Below are 8,726 nucleotides of genomic sequence, written 5' to 3' on the forward strand. Positions count from 1 at the left end.
GATTAAACTGTAGTTTAGGTAACAATATATATTTATATATGTATATATATATATATATATATATATATATATATAAAACACCCAGCACGCCCATGCGGGCGGTTTATCCTTCAAGCTCGGGTCCTCTACCAGAGGCCTGGGAGCTTGAGGGTCCTGCGCAGTATCTTAGCTGTTCCCAGGACTGCGCTCTTCTGGACAGAGATCTCCGATGTTGTTCCCGGGATCTGCTGGAGCCACTCGCCTAGCTTGGGAGTCACCGCACCTAGTGCTCCGATTACCACGGGGACCACCGTTACCTTCACCCTCCACATCCTCTCGAGCTCTTCTCTGAGCCCTTGGTATTTCTCCAGCTTCTCGTGTTCCTTCTTCCTGATATTGCTGTCATTCGGAACCGCTACATCGATCACTACGGCCGTCTTCTTCTGTTTGTCTACCACCACTATGTCCGGTTGGTTAGCCACCACCATTTTGTCCGTCTGTATCTGGAAGTCCCACAGGATCTTAGCTCGGTCATTCTCCACCACCCTTGGGGGCATCTCCCATTTTGACCTCGGGACTTCCAGGTTATACTCGGCACAGATGTTCCTGTACACTATGCCGGCCACTTGGTTATGGCGTTCCATGTATGCCTTGCCTGCTAGCATCTTGCACCCTGCTGTTATGTGCTGGATTGTCTCTGGGGCATCTTTACACAGCCTGCACCTGGGGTCTTGCCTGGTGTGATAGACCCCAGCCTCTATGGATCTTGTGCTCAGAGCTTGTTCTTGTGCTGCCATGATTAGTGCCTCTGTGCTGTCTTTCAGTCCAGCTTTGTCCAGCCACTGGTAGGATTTCTGGATATCAGCCACCTCCTCTATCTGCCGGTGGTACATACCGTGCAGGGGCCTGTCCTTCCATGATGGTTCCTCATCTCCCTCCTCTTTCTTGGGTTTCTGCTGCCTGAGGTATTCACTGAGCACTCGGTCAGTTGGGGCCATCTTCCCAATGTATTCTTGGATGTTCGTTGTCTCATCCTGGACTGTGGTGCTGACACTCACCAGTCCCCGGCCCCCTTCCTTCCGCTTAGCGTACAGCCTCAGGGTGCTGGACTTGGGGTGAAACCCTCCATGCATGGTAAGGAGCTTTCTTGTCTTTATGTCAGTGGCTTCTATCTCCTTTGGCCAGCCTATTACCCCAGCAGGGTACCTGATCACGGGCAGGGCGTACGTGTTGATGGCCCGGATCTTGTTCTTACCATTCAGCTGACTCCTCAGGACTTGCCTGACCCTCTGCAGGTACTTGGTGGTTGCAGCTTTTCTAGCGGCCTCTTCATGGTTCCCATTCGCCTGCGGGATCCCCAAGTACTTGTAACTGTCCTCTATGTCTGCAATGTTGCCTTCTGGTAGTTCAATCCCCTCAGTTCTGACTACCATGGCAAGTACTACGCAAGTAACCCCGGCGGAAGGGGCTACATGAATAGGATGAGGGACCTATGGATGTATATATATATATATATATATATATATATATATATATATATATATATATATATATATATATATATATATATATATTAGTTTGTTACCAAATTTTAATGTTTAAGTGATTGCAAAGCCTTAGCAAAAGTCATGAAACTGAAGAAGTTGTAGGACTGCTGGATTTTGACCTCACTGTCGATCAAATAAAAGAAATGCTTTTATTTTGGGGAACACTGAAAATATGAGTCTTGGAAAATACAAACTATTACTGAATTCTACAGGATTCAGCAATACTGGTTTCTTTTTTTTTCTTCTTTTTTTAAATTATAAGATAGTAGTAAGGGGAAAAACCACCATATTGCCATTGTCCCGTGTATTTTTATACTTCCAAGTGTACTTCAAACAGGTCGGAGCCTTGTTTCCTGAAGAAGAAGAATGTCCCTTCCTGTAGCAGCGCCAGCTCACACCTCAGGGTGTCTGGAAAAGAAGTCACAAGAATAACCAGCATGAGTTCACTTTAATGTTTAAGATCTTATCTCCAAAACAATAGCCAGTACTCCATCAGGTCAGAGTCAACAGAAATTCCAGATGTTCCAGATAAAGGTGTGTGTGTGTGTGTGTGTGTGTGTGTGTGTGTGTGTGTGTGTGTGTATAGGGTTATATATGTATGTATATATATATATATATATATATATATATACAAATAATGCAGTTGGTTGAATGTTATAAATAGCTGCAGAGAGATGAACAGCTACAAATATCTAGACAGAAACTGCTTCCAACGAGGCAGAATCAGAACACTTCCATCTATAGGACTTTCTTTATTCTAAAGAAGATATACTGATATTACATATTGCATAATGTCCCTTTTTTAGGCTATAAATAAGGGTTAAGGCCTAGGAAATGTTCATTTATGGCCTTAAGACTTTTCAATAAATATGCACTTTTTTCAAGTGAAGGCATCTTCTTTCAGCCACTACAGTGGATCACCATCCTTCATCTTTCATCCTCTTCTGTCACATCAGCCATCTGCTTGTCCTTTTCTACAGCAATTAATATTTTCTGTGGTTTTCCTTGTTGATTGAATCTGCGGTCTAAAATCAACTGAAAGAAAAATCAGCTGATTAAAAAATGCATTTTTAGCCTCTACGTATCATAATTGAGATATGGAGAAAGCGAACCTTTTAGACCCCAGAGAGAGATTTGAAATAAAATGCTACAGGGGAAAATACAGAAAAGGGGATTTTTTGTGGGGGGGTTTTAAGGGAAAGAAAGACATTGATTGTTTCCTTGTGTTCATGTCTAGTCTAGAGGTCATTAGTGGGCCAGGTAAACACAAGGTTCCAGGAACTCAGTGAATTACTGTCAAAGGAAGAGAAGAGAGTAACTGCGGACTGCGTCCTTCTTACTGTAATTACTGCCCCACCAAATTGTGTCAAAAAATATTTGAATTTATGGTGAGGATCAAGTCTCAAGGAGTGATTAAATACACCAGATAGCAAAAAAATGGAAATTTGTGAACATGGGGAAAAAGTCTGGTAAAGAAAGCCCCATTCTCTATGAAGTGCCAGATTTCCTGTCACCAGATGTAGTTTATCAGAAGGGAAAGTATGGAGACAAAGCCATCTGTGTTATGCATGTTTGGGTAAACCATTTTGGATTTGCACAAGGCGTCAACATTTGACAGCTGATGTAGTTAGAAGAGAAAAATGATCATAGAGACAAATAGATAAAATTCAAGAAAGAAAATGAAAAGATTTTGTTGAAATTGCTTAAAGACATTAAACGTGTGGAAGCGTGAGGCAGAAAAAAGGAGGATGAAACAGAGAAATCTTCTCAGAGAACGTCCACATCTCTCCTCAGAGCCTCAGTGTGTTATAGTGAATCGTGAGCTCAACTGTTCTGCTCCAAAGGCTACATGTGCTCCACCTTGACCTTCACCGTCACTGTACAACAAAGACACAGGACAGGACATGGTGTCAGCAGACAATTAAAGTGATTCATTACTGACTACGATCTAACACCGGAGGTTTCACATTAACAAGCTGATTAACTGAACATCCACTTCCACATCACCGTTTTCTCACATAGCCCACCACACCACTTTCCCAATGGACAGCCTACTAGACTGGTGATTGAAGCCATGACTTGTGATCAGGAAATAGTTAATAACATCAACAGACAACATCGCAAGTGGGACGACGATGATAGCACTGTGCAAGGTCAGACATTATGGCACATTAGCAATCTCCTCAGAGCTTAATGGAAGAAGAAAATGGAAAATAAATGGACTAGGACGTGACAGGCCTAACCATGTACCAATCTGTACAGGCTACAGGCTCTTTGCCAGAAACCCTGACTCCAACCATTTATCAAGCTCTAGTTGGAAGAAGAGGTGGTTCCAGAAGAGGCCCTCTGTTTCTAATGCTATCAGGGGTGACATTGTGCTAGAGAAGTCCTCAACGAGGATAAACTTGATGATTGGAAATTTGGCAAGGTGGACTGAAACTGGGGAAGACACGCAACTGCTCGGATTCAACTGATGCAGGAGGTTGGAGGTACCACACCTACACATACAATAGCATCTGTTTACTCAGTTTGTCACAAGACTTGAAGATAAAGTCAGATTCTCTGTGAATGTATATATTAATTATCATGCCAGATACATCAGTCTGACTTGATGGTGCATAGCCAGCAAGTCATCCTCCTTATTGATTCAGGTGCTGCACACCTGAATTTCCAACTCTTCCAAAAGTTAGTATTAACTGTGTTCATGCTCTCATTGCATCTGGAGAAGATGCGAAAGAAAATTTGACTTTAGTCTTAAGTGTAATGATGAATAAGAGAAAATCTAAAACTGCTTTTTTATTTTTTGTTATGATCCACCGTTTTGTATTTGTCTCTCTTCTGGAAACTGTTAACTCACCTTTGTGCAATTGGCCGTAACGTTCCTTCCACTTAAAGCTGAAGAAATCTCTCATTGGATGCAAGATAACTGCACTAAGTGTACTTCTGTTGAATGCCTCTCATAATTAGTGTTTGTTCAGCTTGTTTGGATTTTTTGCTTCCTTTGACTCTCTCCGCTCTCTCCTGTGCAGTTGCTTCCAGTCCTGACATCTGGCCCAAGAGAGAGAATCCTGCTATTAATCTTCTGTGCTATTTTTTTTCCTGTGGAAAGATTTCAGTGGATGTTATGCATGCCCATCTTCCAGTTCACATCTGAAATAACTGCCTTGCATAAATCCCTGTTTACCTCCAAGTGCCAGAAGGTTCAGTGTACACCTGACTCCCAGAAACAGTCTCTGTTTTGTTTCTCATAAATACTGCTATACACTAACAATGCCTCTTCAATACAAAAACAATAGCATGCTTTATGTATGATACACAATGAGGACATTGAACCCATTCGGAGTTTTGAGTCAGATGTTTATGTTATATTATAAATATGATATACATGTGTAATTAGTGAATGCTTAAAGAGAAGGAATGATTTAGTGGTGGAGGAAAATCGTCATAGCGCCACTGTCCAATATATGTTTATATTTCCGAGTACACTTCAAGCAGTGTCGCAGTGAAGAAAGCGAGATAAGCATCAGTGTGGAGCCCTGTTTCATAAACAAAAAGTGAGCTCCCACTTTAAAGTTTTAGGAAAGGACACAACAGCAAGCAACAGCATGGCTTCACTTCAATGCTTAAGATCTTATCTGCAAAACAGAGGCTACAGAAATTCCAGATGGCACAACAGCTACAAAGGTCTAGAAAATGGGGGTTTTATTTTTACATTATGGTTTAATTTGCCATAAAACTTTACAAGAAATATCATCATGTTGATTGCAAAGTATTCTTTTCTTAAGTGAAGTCTTCTTCTTCTTCTTCTTCTTCTTCTTCTTCTTCTTCTTCTTCTTGCTCCCTTTAGGGGTTGCCACAGCAGATGTAAACTTGATATTCAGCATCTTTTGCCCAATATATCCACTATACCGCCTTCGTACATGTCCAGAGTATCAAATTTTTGCATCTTGTAATGAAGTATTTTAAGATTAAGCTGCTTCTATGTGTCAAGTGGACCTTAGAAGGTTCCATATCTTCTTATCCTGCTTTCATATACCGTAATCTTTTAGACTTGTTGATGTACAAGTTCTCTTTTATTACACAATATTCTAACTGTAGATAGATAACTCTGTATTAGTAGTCCAGGATTACAGTCCCTCTTTGTCAAAGAGCATGCAGACTGCTGTCATGCTGTTTGCACTGTTGTCTTATCTACCTTTGCAAAGGTAAAACAAAACTCATAAAGATAACCTGGTTGTGTGCACCTTAGCTCAACCTCCCTAGCACTGGCCACGGGATTCGTGGGCCATTTTGCTCCAATGTAAGCTGGCGGGTAAGGCTCAAGAAGTTTGTTCCTCATTGTCAGCTCAGGACAGTCTGAATTATGACAAGCTGAAAAGTGCCATCCTGCTAGCTTACGAGCTAGTCCCAGAAGCTTATAAGCAGCGATTTCGGGGGCTGAAAAAGGTGCAGGGTCAATCCTACCGAGATTTTGCAAGGAAGAAAAGTGTGCTTTTTGATCGGTGGTGTGTGTCCAGCGAAGCTACTGACCTGGCGTCGATGCGTGAATTAATGCTGGTGGAGGAATTTAAGAACTGCATCTCTGAGCAGATTGCAGTATACCTCAGTGAACAGAAGGTTTCCTCATTACAGCATGCTGCAACACTGGCTGATGAGTTTGCCCTCATCCATAAAACCAGTGTCATTAAGCACGACCGACGCGATGACCTAGTGAAGGTTAGTGATGTGCCAGCTAGACAGTACCCAAAGGGTGAGGTACTTGTGTCCCATTCCAAGGCAAAAAGAAAGTGTTTTTTCTGTTTAAAGTCTGGCCATTTAATAGCAGATTGTGGGGCCTACAAACAGAAACAGTCAGTCTTGGGAGTTAGGAGTGTGCCAGCTAACAAAGTCAATACAGGCGTGGTTTCAAGAGCCAAAACAAAGCTCTGTTTCTTCTGCCACAAACCTGGCCACCTGATTGCTCACTGTTTGAAAGAAAACTCAAAGCAAAATCGATCTGCTTTCAAAAGAGTGAACTGTGGTTCACAAACCAACAAAGTTGCCAGTCCTAGGCAACAATCGGCGCATAATTGCTCAGTGGTGTCATTCGGTCACTGTCAGAGATCAACTAATTGTAATCTGCCACCTGTTGACTGTCTTTCGGGTCCAGATGACCTGCAGTGTGACCCATTGTGTACGACACAAACACTCAAACCTGCACCTCTGGGTAACCCGCATGCCTTTCGCCATGACCTAGTGAAGAAGCATCAGAGAAGTGATGCTGTACGGCCTTTTAGCTGCCTGATGGGTCCTCCATATGTGATGGCTCAAACACCTGGCTATCACTTGAGACACTATGTTGAGGGACTTGAGCCAACCCCGTTCAGTGTTTTCAAACCCTCAGAAAGGTCTTGGCAGAGTTGGCAGGGTATGCGTGCATGGTAGGTGATATGTTTAAAAGCTGGGTAGGACGTTCTGTGACAAACCACGGGTTTGTATATATGGGAGGGGGTGTTACGGCCCTAGCTGGGCCTCCTGATACTGCCCTTGTGTGGGTGTGGTGTTTTTCTCCGCCTCCTCCTCTTTTGCTCCACCCCTCTGTCTCTCTCTTGCTCTTCTCTCTCCCCAGGACACAGCTGCTTCTGATTAGCCTCGTTTGCCACCTGGGCCCAGTCAGCTATCACCTCTCTGAGGTCATATAAGCTGGGGATGAGCTGTGAACAGGGTGGGGTGTTCTCTGGTGTCTCTGCATTGTGTGTGGTTAGCATGCTCAAAGTGTGGAGTTGTGGAAACAGCATAGCTGCTTTGCGTGAGTAGTGTGGGCTTGTGGGCCTTGGCAGCAGTAAAGCCAGCTGCTGTTAGTGACAGGGTGAGCTTGTGGGCCCCTGGAAGTACCTCCTCGTGGTGTGGAGTTTTTGTTTGGTTGTTGTGTTCTTTGTTGTTGCAACCTTTTTTCTCTTTTTCCAAGTGTTATTGGTAAAACGGCGTTGCCGGCTCTTTATGTTAAGATGATCTATAATAAAGACTATTTTATTTACTGAAAACACTGGTCTGTTTTCCTTTCATTCTGTTCTGGACTCATTTGTTACTGGTCCCCTCACTCACATGCCTAGACCCTTTCGGGGGGAACGTAACAATCACTCATTCGTACAGTCCCATTTCTATTCTTAATCATCCTAATTTGCTGCACATCCTTTACTGCTTGATCTCTTAGGCTAGCCACTCATTGCAAGTCCTTTTCTCCGTCCAGCCTCACATACGACTCACTATAAGCCTTTTCCTTTGCTCTTGACACGTCTCTCTTTGTGGTATGGAGACTCCCAGTACTCCTGTCTAAATTCTTCATTTCCCTGATTAGTTTCCATCACCACTTCAGCTCTTCTTTCCCAGCTGTACTTTCCTTCCATATTCTTCTCCTTAATACCTTACCCACCCAGCAACTCCTTATTACTCATGTTTCCTTCACCTACATGCCCACTGAAGTCTGCTTAAATGACTACTATCTCACTCCTAGGAATACTCCCTACCTCGTCATCCAAATTATTGTAAAAATCATCTTTCTCTTCCAACTGACACGTTGTGAGGCATATGCACTGACAACATTCAGCAACACCTCTTTGGTTTCCAGCTACAAAGTCCTGCTCTGTCTGAAAACCTCTTCACCTCCACAACACTATTCACATACATTCCTTTTCAAGATTACCCCTACCCCATTACTATCTACACCATTGTTTAACAACTTGAATCCCGTTTACCTGGTGTGCTGGAGCCAACATTTACTAGACACTTTAACAGACATAGTCCCTATTCTAACCTACAGATCCCTCTTTTCATCTCTCTTGCTTCCTGCAAACATGTCTTCCACAATTTCATCTTCCTTTTGTCTTTGGCCAATAATAGCACAGTTTGTAGGAAATCTCATTTTTTAATCCACATTTGGTTTGCCAAAGATTGCTATGTCGGACGCCCTTTCTGACACAACCCTCCCTGAGCCCTGGCTTGGGACCAGGGTTCTCCCAATAAGTGATTGTCTGCCAAAAATGATTACAGATGCTTGTATGTGTTATGGCTAATATTCTTATTGATAGTGGTAAATATGCTGCAATAAGCTGGGTTTATTAAGAAGAAATGACCCACTTTACAAGTATTCCTATGAATCTGTATTACTGTCTCTACTCTGTGAACAATCTAGTGTTTTTCGGACAGATAAAATATAATATA

The sequence above is a fragment of the Aulonocara stuartgranti genome (genome assembly GCF_965226115.1).
Source record: "Aulonocara stuartgranti genome assembly, chromosome: 23".
Taxonomy (NCBI): Eukaryota; Metazoa; Chordata; class Actinopteri; order Cichliformes; family Cichlidae; genus Aulonocara; species Aulonocara stuartgranti.